The sequence below is a fragment of the Lactuca saligna genome, chromosome 8 (assembly GCF_052625555.1).
Source record: "Lactuca saligna cultivar CGN05327 chromosome 8, ASM5262555v1, whole genome shotgun sequence".
Taxonomy (NCBI): domain Eukaryota; kingdom Viridiplantae; phylum Streptophyta; class Magnoliopsida; order Asterales; family Asteraceae; genus Lactuca; species Lactuca saligna.
In genome coordinates this window covers 61,202,976-61,219,532 of record NC_136424.1, presented here as the reverse complement: position 1 = coordinate 61,219,532, position 16,557 = coordinate 61,202,976, and positions in this window count along the sequence as shown.

Here is a 16,557-nt window from a genome sequence, read left to right as displayed (position 1 = left end):
CTTCAAATATTTTATAGTTTGGATTACGGCATCCCTCTTCCAAATTATAAAATATTGTGTTGGGTCCTAGCCTTAATATTTCATATTGGGTGTTATATTAAGGACTTTGAATCAACTAACTTGATTTTCTCCCATTATAGATGTCTGGTTCAGACAACTATGATCTTCCCAAATCTCTTGAAGATGGTGTCCCTCAACATCATGCTTCACTTCCTCCACCTCCTCCAATTATTCTCCCTCACCCACAAGTTCTTGAAAAGTTTAAAGTCACTCAATCCCTATTGGCAAGCATAGTCTATGTGTGCTCACATCTTGGAGATAAAGTCACATATTGACAAGCCGGGAGAGTTGGGTGTCAAAGTCTCGTGAAAGTTGGATGTTCAATCACTTTCTTAGTAACATAGTGACTCTCTTTGGGACTACTATGAGGCAGACTATGACACGAGCCTTAATGATCTTATTTATTTGCTCAGTGCTACAAATTCAGCAATGGTTTGGAACACTAGTAAAGCAAATTTTATTAGAAGATCAACTTCCCAAACCTTAAATGGACATTGGCAATAGTAGCATTGGATATCTAGAAAAGCATTTCTCTTCCCAATGGAAAGGGATCGGCCATAGTCAACTCGGTTGACCAAATGGTAAAGAGAAAGGCTAAGTCTGAGATAGTCTTATGTGCCATTACCAAAGGGTCCATGTGTTTTGTTGCCAAAGGAAGGGGCATTGGTTGCGAAGCTTCCCTATTCACCTGAAAGGTCATAAGGTTGATCAAGTCAAGAGGTTTGACTCTACTTCGGGTAAAGTCCACTGTCTAACTCTATTAAGTTCCTATTTGGAGAATCTTATTACATAATGTGAATGGGTCACATGTTGATGTTTATAAGAATCAAAGAAAAGATAGGAAGCTTAAAGTAAGTATATGTTGATTTTGATTGCAAAGGTGGGTTTCGACCGCATGGTTCGGTAATCAGAATTTTGAGCTGTTGCTTAAGAGTTATAATATATTGCTTATGAATAGATAACGACAAGGTTTTCATGTGGATTGTAAGGATAAGTTTTTCCGAAAAGTTTTAAAATAAAAGAAAAAAAGGGTTTTAATTTTATTTATTTTAAAAATATCCTTACAATGGCATCTGTGGAAAATTGTTGCTTATATGTTTCCAGTAATAGCAATATTGGAAAGTGGATTTGATTCTTTCATTTGTGGTAGTGTCTGAATTTACCAAATGAAGAAAGTTTTTCATCACCCAAGTTTCAATTGGACCAAAACTTGGAATCATACAAGTTGTATTGTATGATGAATGAGAATTTCATCTTTGAAAATTAAGACTAATTCTTTGATCACATGTATATGTAAGTCAATTGAAGGACTAAGGAATTAGGTACACTGGGTGTGCGCTGGTCAAGGTCCACCACAAAGATTGATTTGTCATGATTTACTAAAGATTAGTAAATATGATTATACTTATAAGGTTAAGTATAATTTTGTAACATTGGAAAGGTTACAATGTATGACAAAACAAATGAGAAGAATCAAATTAGGCAGAAAGATAAAAGTTTCTCAAATCTGAAAGGATGGGAGAGTACTTTAGTATCATATTTCATGATCATCTTAATGATTATGAAACCATATCACAAATTCATACTCTAAGGACGTCTTAGTGCATTGTTATGGCTAAGAAGAGAGGTCATGAATTGTTGGATTGGTTAAAATCAAGAAGATGAGTCATACTTCGTTCCAAAACAATTCTTAGAGTCATACTCCAATATTGTAACCTTGAGTGAGATAAAGGAAGATTTATTAACATTAGTCAAATGTAAGAGTAAAATGTTTTCTACTCTTGTACATTTGAGATTGGTAAGTTGTGATGTCTTGGATGAGACAAAGATCAACTAAGACCAATTGTGTGAAGTGTTAGTCTTGATAAGAATCTGCACTATCCCTTGAATATTTGTTTTGTCAAGGAATGGTTCTTGAGTGGGGAAACTTATATGTCAAGGGGACAGTGGGAGCCTTAAAGATCCTGAAAGAGTTTCAAGATTTAATCAAGAGTAAAACCTGTAATTTATCACTAGCACACGACTTAAGGTTTGCAACCTATCGTGTTGACATAATTCTTATTTCTGTACCTACTTCAAATAAGTTGAATTTGCGTGTGAGTTATCAGTGTTCAACTTGGAAGCATTGGTGGGCCTTGTGCTACCAAGGTTACAAGAGAAACTAAGATTGAACAAGTTTAATCCATGTAAGGATGAATTTGTCACTAACCTTATCTTGTGATTATGGTTTTGACAAATTCACATGGATAGGAACTCACATACTATAAAATCTAAGTGTCATAAGGTTTCTCTCCGATTCATGAAAATGATGGTGAGGAAACGCTTTCACTAAGTAGATTTTACGTAGATATCAATTGTGTTATTTGCATTTTCAAAAGTCGTTAGTGGAGCGCGTGTGGTTAACCAGTACACTAACATGGACTTGTGAGAAATGGCAAAGGTCTAAGAAATTGAGACTATGATTACGACATCCCTTTTCATAGTTCTTAAAATTGTTTTGACACACATGTGAGCTATCTAAGAAAGGGTGTATGAATCTAAATTTCAGAAGTCCAACAGATTTATGGAAATATGTCAGAGCTAGTGGGAGCATAAGTGTTATGCTGATAATCATCATGTTAGTGGGAGCATGATTATTACGTTTAGTGTTGCAAGTTAGCAATGTTAATTATAGAAAACAAAGTTTCAATTCGTGAAGTTGCAGGGGTTGAAAAGTTGTTTTGCTATAATTAAGGGAGAGAAAATTATACTTCATTTCAATTCTAGAAGCTTAGATTGAGATTTTAATCATCTTTAGTCAATGACATATATATGAATTTTATGTCTGAATGGTTCGACTTAAGGAAATTCTATATATATTGCGTTCTCAAAATTCAATTATGACTACGGCATCCCTCTTCATAGTTAAATTTTGAAAACATGGCAAATAAAAAATATTGTAGCAAAAGACTGGTCTAGTATCATGTCTTTATGTCAAACATCATGAATCGTGTCCCATATGCTTCGGATATAGGATCGATTTCTTGTGCTATAATATTCATCCTTTCTAAATTTTCCAAATGCTTAGGGCATTTAGAAGGGAAAAGTCTAGAACTGGATATGACTAAAGTGATTAAGCAATTGTCGAGGACAATCTAAGGTTTGTCAAAGATTGGTTGCTTAGGGACATCTGGAAGTATAGTGTTAATTTTGGCAGGACCATATTGACATTTTCTGAAAAGAAGTAACTCTTGTTCGGAAGTGATAGTCAAAATGGGACTATGGAAATGTCTCCATAGGTGGAAGTTATTCAATCTATGTAAGATTAGAAAACCTTAATGCAAGAAGGATGATCAAAGCAATGTACTTTGAATATGAGACTTCCGTTCCATAGAAGTTGACCTTCTTTGGAATACTCTGTAATGACTGGTGACAAGGTTTTGGTGACTTTGTGAATAATCATTACAAGAGGAACATTGCATAAAAGTTTAAAATCTAACAGATTTTTGGTAAATGATAGGAATCGGGGATTCTCACATTTACAATAAGGATTTGGGATTGTGAAATGAGTATCATTGGAATCATGTTCAATTGATCTACATCACAATGTAAGGATCATAGACAAACATAGTGTGCATACTTGGAGTATGACATAACTATTGTTTAGAAAAACAAAGTGTACATGCTAGGAGCATGGGACAACTGTTGTTTTTATTCAAGTCTTAATTTGATTGTTTGAAACATTATACAATGAATAATGTGTAATCAATATGGTGATAAATAAAAGGTGGTTCTATTTATATTCAAAAGGGTTCTGAGACCATATTGGATTCGATTATTATTGTGTTTCACTTTGCATGTTTTGACTTCCAAAATAGCTAGGTTATTCTTTCTAAATGACTAAGTTATTTAAACACTCCACAGTCGTTCATATGTTGGAAGTAGGTATGAATCAAGACTGTCATGAATCGAGTTTGTAGATGGCTAAATGGGTTTAGTCATAACAATGGTTGCTACAACATTCATGAGTGCTCATAAGTTATGAGTATTGGAATAAACCCACGCTCACTTGTATCACTTCATGGAATTTATCTCGAGTGATCGTGAGACGGTAATATCATATAAATCTTCAAACCTAGAGATATGAGTTGTTACCTATGAGTTGGTTGTGCATTGATTGCACGTAAACGCATCAGTAACTTGATGTTATAAAACATGCCTTTGTGTACAATTCAACAAGTAGTAGAACAAGCATATGAGTCGAAGTTTATCTGTTCCTTCTAGAAATAGAAGCGATATCTGGGCCCCTCGATGATTTTGTTGTGACCTATGTACCGGCCGGTCAGAACTAAATTGATGTGTTCAATTAAGTTCTTTGTCAAACAAATCGAAAATTGGGAAAAAAACTACTGGACAATAAGTACGACGTTGTTCCATGTATTTGTCCGGCTGATATCATGAGAACAGAGGATTATATGATCACTTATCTAAAATGGCACTTCATAGTTCAACAGAGTTTTCGAGAGCTACGATTGCTGGTTGGTTCCTGAAGTAACATACACAAATATAGTTATTAGACTTATCCAAGTGGGAGTCTGTTGGATAAGGTGTCTAAGTCCATAACTTATTTGGTACATACTTGACCCGACCCGACATGGTCCATTTGGGTTGCATTTCATCCAAACGATTTATGGATAATTTTATGAGAATTGTATACTTACGATTTATTAATATATTATAAGTTATAATATATTAATATGAAGTCATGTTATTTATTTAGTTTTAGTCTTAAATTAATTATGAATTAATTTAAAGATTAAAAAGAAGACTGATTAAATTATGGGCTATTATATTTTATATAGTGTGGGCTAATACTCATTTGTTAATGGGCTAAGCTAATATGGAAGTCCATGGATGATCCATGGAACTTTTAACCCATGGATCCTTGGAAAGGAAAAGACATGGGTTATTAGGGTTTCACCCTAACCATGCACACTATATAAAGAAGCATATGATGCAAGAAATATGGCTCTAAGTGTAGACTCTAGTTGTGTGAGACTTAGTGGTGGCCGATTCCACAAGAAAGTATACTACTCTCTCAAAGTTTTCCAAACATTTGTGGTGATTTGTGATTCTATTTGAGGCATTCACACTATTGGTGCTTGGCTCTCAAACTCCAAACAATCAACCATCATCAAAAGGTATGTATTTCTACTAGTAGTTTTATGATTCATAATTCTTATGCTATGCTAGTTTGGAAGAAATCTTGGAAATTATTATTTGCATGTATTTTAGAAGAAAACATAGATCCAAGGTTTATAGGGTTGCATGCACACCATAGGAGTGTTAGAATGCTCAAAACCCAACAAATTTTGCTTAAACTCTCCAAACTCAGACAAGAACAAGGTCTGAATTGAGTGCTCCAAATCTTCATCTGTGGAATACAGCTCTCGCAACCGATCCCAGATTTCTTTAGCAGTACTACAGGAACTCACCAACCTAAACGTGTCAGATTGAAGAGCGAATCGGATCAGTCTCAATGCTTTGATGTTGCACTGAAACTTCTCCTTTTCGTCTTGAGCAACGTCTTTCACATCTTTTAACAGATCATTATACTCTTTCTGAGTTTTAATGATTCTGGATGTTCCTGAGTGAGCAAATGGTCCAGACACAATAGCTTCCCATATAAAATACCCATTATCTTCAGATCCGATGACATAGTCTTCAAAGTGATGCGCCCAAACTTCGTAATCTTGGGTGTAAAGAATAGGAATCTTTGTTGTTGATCCAAATGCTGTTTGAGATGTTGATAGGATTAGATTGAGAATCGTCCATGCTTGATCGTTTAACCTGTTTGAACAATCAGACTTGTAATATATAATATTAGGGCAAAACGAATAAATAATGAGATACGTCAATTATGGAGTGATGGCTCAATAAATATCAGTTAATGCGGAATAAACTCTAATAACTTCTTTCACAGAAGAGATGTGTATGAATTACACAGCCTCCTGCTCTGATACCAATTGATGAGTTTATAGAACTCTTTGATCGATTAGATCTTCTAACAGGTAAATAAAGAATGTGAAAAACAGTAAGATAAAGCACAAGAATGAATCTGAATATGTCGAATGATTCAATTACTTCAATCCTCAGCAGAGCTCGATTAAGAAATTCCGCTGTAGAGGATTCTAGGGTTACAAAAGATAAGCACGATGAATACTATAAAATTTCTATCTAATCGTGTTTTCTAGGATGCATGCAAGCATCTATAAATAATAAACCCTACAAAACAACTCACGGATGGACAGGCCCACACCGGAGACAAAACTGGACTAACTAGCGAGCCCAAAGACGCAACACCTTCTGGACCTAACAACAATGTCAACCTTGAACGTCTAACATTATGTTTCTTGATAGAGATTCATGGTGACCATAATACAAACTGTATAATTAATCAAGTATCAATCCAATTTGAGCACTGCCATTCATGTAGAGTTTTGTAGCAACCCTCGCATGGGCCTATCTAAAATAGCATTTAATAAAAACCTTTAAAACAATATTTTGTTTTAGTTGCGTAAAAATAATCCTAAACTATAAATCATAATATTTTCCAAAGTTCAAAAGCGGATAACGGTCCCGATAAAAAGTTTCCCACAACATTTAGTGATATAATACAACATTTCATGTGAGAGTGCTACAACATATATCAAAACAAAGGTTTAAGAGGACATTAAACCAAAGGTCTTCTAAAAATCGAAGCTTATGATCCTTCTAAGCTTTTGACAAAATCTATTAACCTGCAAAAATTTATCAACAAGTGAGTTAGGCTATGGGGATCCTAGTGAGTACTATCCCGAGGTTTGACATTATACCGATAGTGTACGAGTGAACACTTAACTCATAAACAAATATTCGAACCTATACCTTCTTAAAACAATAAAACATCAATACTTAACTTAGGGGGAAAATATAACTTTTAACAAAGTATATTGTCATAATTGACAATGTCCATACAAACTTCACCATCAAATAAACAATAGCAAGTGAGTGTACTTTGAGCAGTACCTTTCAATGATCAAAATCCAAAATAGAAATAATTAAATAAATAAATACTCATGTGAGATATAGCAGGATAGAAATCCAGTTTACTAAATTCAGTGGTTCCAAAACATCCAATAAGCATATGTGCTAACTTGGGTTCAAAATCGAAACATGACAAAAATGGGTTTTATATACCCATAAAGTTTTCTTCAAACATTTATATTTACAAAAGAGACCCGTAAGTTCCAAAATATACAAATGAGGTAAAACAAAACCAATCCCAAATAAGTAAGATGTAATGCATGCAATTACTACCAACCATTGTCAATCTCAAACTCCAACTCATAGCAAACATCAGATGTCAAGAACTCATCACAACCAAATTTTATACTGACATCCGACAACAAAGTAGTGATGGTCGGGTGAAGAACATACAATAGATGAAATTATCGAGTCAGCCACAAACATGGTAGGCCACACTAGGGGTAATGAAACTTTACTCATACACGTAAGGATTATCTAGAAATCTATTCACAAACAAATATCAAACAACAAAAACTATCCATTGGGTCCCCGGGACTATAAAGTCACATCCATCCTAATATGATATGCATGTATGAAACAAGTAGGATGCCAAAATCTCTTTTCTCAAAATAAGCATTTTTAGCTTTATACCATCCAAAAGCATTTGTGAAAAATATAATTTCATGAATGCAAAAATAATCCCCATATAGGAAACTAGCAATCAAATATAGGTTAGATAGTTTCAAAACACAAAACAAATAATAAGGCATGTGTATTTGTGGAGATTCTAAAATAGGAATTCAATATTATGTTAATTCTTACTACCAAAGAATAAGATAAAGCCCCTCAATGCAAAACATTTCCAAATAAAGCCCTATATTTAGTTCATGGCGTCCCCAAATTATAAAATATAGTATCAAGCAGAGGCAAAACACTTAAGGGATACATAGAGTCGAAATCATATTTATATATGTACTTTTACTTCAAATAATGGGAAACATTTATTATTAGATTAATGTGTCTAATCTCATAACTATATTGTTATATTCTTGTAATTAAAAGTGAAAGTCTTTTTGGGTTGCCCATATAACTAGAAACAGTTAGTAATGATACTAGGAGAGAGAGAGAGAGAGAGAGAAAGAGAAAGAGAGAGAGAGAGAAAGAGAGAGTGAGAGAGAGAGAGAGAGAAAATGATTTATTAATATATTATATGATTAATATGTTAATTAAAAATAGATAAGTGATTTGTTAATTTATTATCTATAAATTAATATGAGATCAATAGTTATATAATTGATTTGTAAATTTATATTATTAAGAAATTAATAAGAAATCAATAAGAATTAATTTAGAATTAGAGTGGACACCCATTAAACTGTCATTTTATAGGCAGTAACCTTATATCTGCCCCCCTTAGAGACTAGCTTCGTGAATGAGGCCTACTAACGGTAAAATTGACTTTACTCTTATACATATATATATATATATATATATATATATATATATATATATATATATATATATATATAATCATTAACTTTTAATATTATAATAGTATAAGGGTGTATTTTAAACATTTACTCTTATATATATATATATATATATATATATATATATATATATATATATATATATATATAATCATTAATTTTTAATATTAATCTATTTAATTAAACTTAAACCATGTCTTTATAGAATTATTAACCCTTTTAATTAAACACTTTAATTAATTTAATGAAGTCCATAAATTTTGAATTTTAACTTTTAAAATTCTAGGGTTTGAAATTAAATTTTACATGAGGTGACTTTACAAATTCCAAAACTTGAGGGTAAATTTTGAATTTTTTCAAAACTCTTGGATATTCATAACTTATGATTTTAATTCTGGTTTAATGAAAAACCTTTCCAGTTCCATAACTTGAGGACAAGTTATGGAAAACATAAAATCATTTTATGATGACATTAAAAATAGAGTCTCTTCTATTTTCATAACTTAACCTATGAGACTTAATGTGCTTTTAAATGAAAAACTCTTCACTTTCCATAACTTAAGGACAAGTTATGGACTTCATAAAATACATTAATATCAAATTTCAATAACTTGAGGACAAGTTATGGAGTTCATAAAAAACATTAATATCAAATTACCAATTAACACAATAATCAAATAAGTTTTCTATGGACAAGATCAAACTCATAAGTAAAGACAATTCATATCAACATTTTCAAGAACTTAGCTAATCACAAAAATTAACATAACTCTTGAAACTTTGACAATTATCCTTTATTTAGATGAGAATAAACATTACCATAGTACCAAAAACAAATTTTATGAACAAAACCACTTTGTGGTAATGATTCTAAACCAAAACAGGCTAAAAAAACACGAATATATACCGTCAGAAGGTCTAACTCGTCGAGTGCAAGAACAAACTCGACGAGTTAGATGCATTTGTTCATGGACTCGTCGAGTCTGCTATCTAGATAGCAAAAATTCGGTTTTTTCCAACTAGTTGCATCAAGTATAACTGAAAACAACCCGTGGCTCTGATACCACTATTGGGTTTTAGGTATAATACAACATCCTATGGTGCACATACAACCCTAAATACCTTGGATCTATGTTTTCACTAATTATACATACAAATGGTTGCCAAGGCATTAAACCTATAACTAGCATACATTTGACATAAACCATATAAGATACTAGTTAGGGTAACATACCTTTTGATGGAGCTTGAACTCATGGTGCATTTTGCCTTAAAGTGCTTAGCCCCACTAGTGTGGAAGCCTCAAATGAAGTCACAACACATCATAGACAATGGTAGAATTTGAGAGAGAATTCCATGCACCCAAAAACACCCATGAACTCCAAGAATGACTCAAGTGGCGTTTTTTAGGCTAAGAGCATGTATATATGTGGATTCCAAGGGTCATGGGTATAACCCAAATTCATACCCGTGGGTTTTATGATCAATGGTTCATGTGGCCCAACTCTTTATGTATCCATACATAAACTTGGTCCAACATGGATCATAAGCCCAACACAGATCATAAACCCAACATATCTAAATATAACTAATTATCATTATTAGTCCCCATAGATTTAATTAGTCTCTTTTGATCACTAAATTAATTCCAAATTAATTATTGATCAATACTAATTAAAACATATGATTTCATATTAATATATTATAACTAATAATATATTAATAAACCATAAATTACCTTCTCTTAAAAGTCCATCCTAACAAATTGTCCTGATGATATGCAACCCAAATGGACCATGCTACACTCGGGTCGAGTACATACCAATAATAGTTATGGGCTTAGACATCTGATCCAACATAATCATATATGATTATACTATTTAATATATAATTAATGATATATTTAGATCTATGAACACATATAATAAATCATATGTTTTTTTAAATTGTTATATACGATTAATCAAATGTTAGTATGTATACACCGTAACATATAATTAATGATAATTTATACAGTATAATAAAAAATTAGAATAAAGTGTAGAAATTGTTATGTAATATGTAGTATCAAAACGAAATATTGGTACCGACACCACATCTACCACCATCTATGAACACATTTCAAGTCTGCCGCTCTAACCCTCCGGCGTAATGGTGCGGGAGGCCTGTTATAATCATAAATGATTATATATCATCGCTCGTTCCTTTCTCCTCCATTATCATCCCCACCACCACAATCCCTACCGACACCACGCTACCACCACCTCTGACACCAGCAGACACCACCACTGTCACCTCCATCCCTTATACCACCTCACCTCTATCACCACCACCTTTTCTGCCACCAACTGTGATAATCATATATGATTAGACAGTCTGTGGACAGACATATATGTATAATCATTTATGATTACGTATAGACTATTGATGTCGGTATACTGGAGCATTAGAGCAACAAATGAGAAATGTATAGCTCAGGTTGAATCTCAAGATCTCTACTTTTTTTTATAATCTCTAGTGAACCGTCCTAGATATATATATATATATATATATATATATATATATATATATATATATATATATATATATATATATTGAGTTTTATTTGAGACCATATTAATTTTGTGAGACCGTGAGATACAATTTAAAAATAATTTTAAAATCCAAAATAAAAGGAACAATCGAAAATTTCATTTTGTATTTATTATTTTCATCATTTTCTTTACATAAAAAATAAAAAATAAATTACTGTTTATTTCAAATACGTTAAATATTCTAATAAAATATTACACTGTAAATATTTCTATGTGACTTTTAAAATGTTAGAATATTCTAGTATTCTAGTAGATTTTTCAGATATTTAAAATACTCTAATATTCTACTAGAATATTCTAATATTCTACTAGAATATTCTAATATTCTACTAAAATATTTTACAGATATTTCAAAAAAACTATATTTTTTTTAATTATTTTTATTTTTTTCGATAAAAAAATGACGAACATAATATTAAAAAAAAATTTCAATTATTTTGCATTTTAAAAATATTTTTTTTATTTACAAAATAAATTGTTAGTATTGCGTCTTCCCGCTCACAAATATATATATATATATATATATATATATATATATATATATATATATATATATATATATATATATATATATATAACAAATTAATAAAACTATTCAACATGAATTATATAAAAAATATACTATATTTTCATACAATCAAATAAAGATATAAGGAAACAAATAAAAATAAAAAATAAATAAAATTTTTTTAAAAAAATAAATAAAAAATAAAAAATAAAAAAATGGGGCCAAGTCACTTTCATATTTTTCTTCAAATAGGAAATGCTACTTTTAAAGCCTATCGCATACACGAGGATATTATGCTTTTATGGTAAGTGCTAAGTAGAAGAGGGGATGAACGATAGATTAGTTTGCATTTTGTTTTCTTTCATGCATTTTGTGATTATTCTTATCAAATATACGTGTATACACAAGTCACAATGTACACTACGTCTAGGATAAGTATATGATAGCAAAGTTAATTCATTAACAAAAACTGTCTTTTGTGATATTTCTTGTCAATTTGAAACTTAATTTCTAACACGGTGATATATATATATATATATATATATATATATATATATATATATATATATATATATATATATATATATATATATATATATATATATATATATATATATAGGGTTAGGTTCATTTAAGACCACCTATATTTTGTGAGACCGTGGGATGTATTTTTTTTATTTTTTTTATTTTTTTTAGTTACTTCATGTTCCGAAAATAATATTTAAAAAAAGAATTTTTTAATTTTTTCATTTATTTTGCATTTGAAAATTATTTTTAGAATATGTACAGTGTAATATTCTATTTAAAATATTTCACGTATTTTTCAAAAAAAATAGAATTGTTTTTTAATTTTTTTTAGTTAATTCATGTTCCGAAAATAATATTTAAAAAAAGAATTTTTAGATTTTTCCATTTATTTTGTATTTTAAAATTATTTTTTTAGAATATGTCAGTGTAATATTCTATTTAGAATATTTCACGTATTTTTCAAAAAAAAAACGGATTTTTTTAAATTTTTTTTATTTTTTTTATATATTTTTATATTTTTTTTAGTTAATTCAAGTTCCGAAAATAATATTTAAAAAGAATTTTTAGATTTTTCCATTTTTTTTGCATTTTAAAATTATTTTTAGATTTTGTCTCACGGTCTCACAAAATTAGAATGGTTTCAAATGAACCTGAACATATATATATATATATATATATATATATATATATATATATATATATATATATATATATATATATATATACTAGTTTATAACCCATGGGAACCATGGTTATAAAGTTAATTAAATTTTTATAGTAAAAATATAAAATTATTAATTAAATTATTTTAAATAAATTATTAATTTAAGAGATATTTTTTAGTTATGCAAAATTATAATCGTTGATTCAAATAAATATGTAAAAATTAATTTTTAATATATATTAGACATTTTTTATTTTTTATTTGTGAATTAATGAAAACATTAATATAAAATTTAAATTTTAAAATAGAGAAAAAATACATTGACAAATAGCATGACATTAATGAGGAGATCTAAAAAAATTAAAATGAAGAACTAATATATTGACAAGTGACAACACATTAATTAAGAGGTCTAATATGATTACACATAGCAAAAGAACTACATTTTTATTACTATACTAGTTTATAACCCGTGAAAACCATGGTTATAAAATTAATCAAACTTTTATAGTAAAAACTCAAAATTATTAATAAGTTATTTTAAATAAATTATAAATTTAAGAAATACTTTTATTAGTTATGTGAAATTATAATCATTGATTCAAATAAATATATAAAATTAATTTTTAATATATATTAGATATTTTTTATTTGTGAATTAATGAAAACAATAATTTAAAATTTAGAATACAATCACATTAATGAGAAAGTCTAATAAATTTAAAATTAAAAACTAATAAATTAACAAGTGGCAACACATTAATTAAAATATCTAATATGATGATATATGGCAAAAAAGCTATTCTTTTATTAGTATATATATATATATATATATATATATATATATATATATATATATATATATATATATATATATATATATATTGTTAATAAGTTATTGATGTGTCACGTATCTTGGAAAAAGAAATTATTGAAATAAAAGCCCCACCATGATTCATCACTCTTCGTTACTAAGGTAATATGATTCCATTTTCCTTTTCCTTCCGCAATACTAATTCGTACTCAGATATTTTGGAAATTGGAATTGATTGTTAATCAAATCTGTCAATATTATTTCTTTTTTCTTTTGACTCAAACGACGTACAAAATTCACTTTGATTTATAAATTGATCCTATCGCATTCACGACCTTCAGAGCCCCCTACTGCCCCTACCCTGACCCCATCATTTATTAGGATGATATGCTGCTATACGTTATTATAAGTGGATGCATTATGGATGGTGACTACTGGATATCGAAAGTATTTGGTATCGGTTATTAATTTAGAAAGAAAAAATAGAAGAAAACATAATCTTGAAACTTCGATATAAATCTGATGCAATGTTTGTTGGTAACTTTTGATATGAATTGTTGCTATTGAGAGTTGGAGTTTTCTTTTATGGGTTATTATCATTATAATCCAAAAAGGTTTGGCAAAATATTTTAATAGTTCTTTTATTTTATTTTTGTGGATTACGGTATAGACTCAATAAACTATGTTATTTAGGCTCTTTTCATTAGGGCAATCCGGTTTTTTGTTGCTGATGTGTACTTTGACATTGAGAAATTCAAAGGCATTACTTAGGTGTATATTGATGTACATATATACCCTAAAAAAACCCTAAGGCCAAAGAAAGAAAAGTAAATATAATAAAATATTAGGAAAGGGAAGGAAGTCTTTCATAGGTTGATTTAGTTTTTGGTTAAAAGCAAACCAACCGATTGAAAGTTGATTTTTCAGTTTTACAATCCATATGGGTTCTATATGTGTCAGTTTTTACGGTTTAGGAATTTTCGGTTTGAAACCATAGATTTTGTGGGTTCACAGGGGTTTTCATGTTTAAACCCACTAAATTTATGTTGTTATAAAATATAGTAACATAGTTATCCTTTCTTAAACATAATATATATATATATATATATATATATATATATATATATATATATATATATATATATATATATATATATATAAAGAAATAGTAACATAGTTATAATTTCTTAAACATAAAATATATATAAGAAATATTAAATAATATATACGATGAGTCGGTTTTTAAGCTCATGGGTCGGTTTGATTTTAGCGGGTGGGTTTGTAATGCATAACCGAACCATACCACTAATAAGGGTTTTTATAAAATTCAAACCCACTTCGTCTGTGTCTCGGTTTCTGGTTTGGTTTTTGTCCATCTCTACTACTGATTTGGGAGGATAGTTTCTAAAGAAGTTTAGCATAAGTTTTCCTTTCTTTCATTTCCTCTCCATTCGAATAAATAAACTTAAGAGCAATGATTTTTTTTTCTCAATCTTCCTGCTTCCTTTCCTATTTTTCTTTAAATGAACCTATAGAGCAATATGTAATGGATAATTTCGTCTTCTCCGTCTTCTACCCACTTCAATAAAAAAAAACACTCGATCTCGTTCTCTCCAATTTCGAATCAAAGTATATAGTAACAAAAACTCATCGGACAAACAACTAATCTTATGTCCACTTTTTTCCACTATATGCTTCCTGATCTTTGATTGGCATGAATCACCTTCATCGAAGAAGAGTAGAAAATATCAACATCATCATAATATCATTACAAGTAATCCTTACGTGACCGTAAGTATTGGTGTAGTTACCATTGTACTAATGCTTGCGATGTCCAACTCCCCAAACCCATGAATGAGCATTCTATCATGCAACTACCGCACCTGATGTCATAACTAGAGTTTCAAGTGAACGAGAATGATCTTTCGAAAGTGAATTCGATCTGAATCTTTGTCATCTCCCCCAAGAGCGTAATGTGAGGAGAGTTAATTTACGATCGGTTCTCAATAATTAGTCCTAGTGGTAAACCAGAAAAACCAAACACCATAATACAATTACATATTAGATTCAACACTTGTTTCAATCGGAACAAGGAAAAAGCAGTTAATACTGATGAGTTATTCGGCCTGAAAAATAGTTATAATTTGTGAGGCACATGGAAATGGTTTGCTAGGTTCTCTAACGAGCCTCACCATATTGTAAATTGACCATCCAACAATGTATACCATATAATAAGCAACAAAGATATCATGAAATATATCTTCCCAACACCCTATCTTCTTGAAAACTATATTATCTCCATCTAATTTGATATCCATAAATTGTGCCTCTTGCAGGTATGTATCCTAATGCCTTTGTGCCTCACAAAATATACCTAGAATAAGTTAGTACCTAGTCGATATGGTGGCCGAACTTAAAGATAAACATTGTACTTAGTTGTTACTCTATCCTAATATCCTATCAAAGAACATCAACACAATTTATAACAATTATTATTATTATTATTATTATTATTATTATTATTATTATTATTATTATTATTAAAACCCAACGTCCTTATCAACAGTAAACATTTCCACTTTCATATTTCACCGCAATATTATGCACAAAACGACTCTTTTCACCTTTCTACATTTGCAACTGCCTTCTTGCACAAACGGATATACCCAACGTAGATGGTTTCATACTTTTTCCGTGGTCTTTTCATCCAAGAACTTACAATCTCGACTCCTACTCCTCCGATTCATAAGGTATTTTGATTGCAATATCTTTCTCTTTCTTCTTTCATCGTCGACTTCTCTCACTCTTACTAAATTTATTCTCAATTTTGACAAAACTACTTCTTAATATGC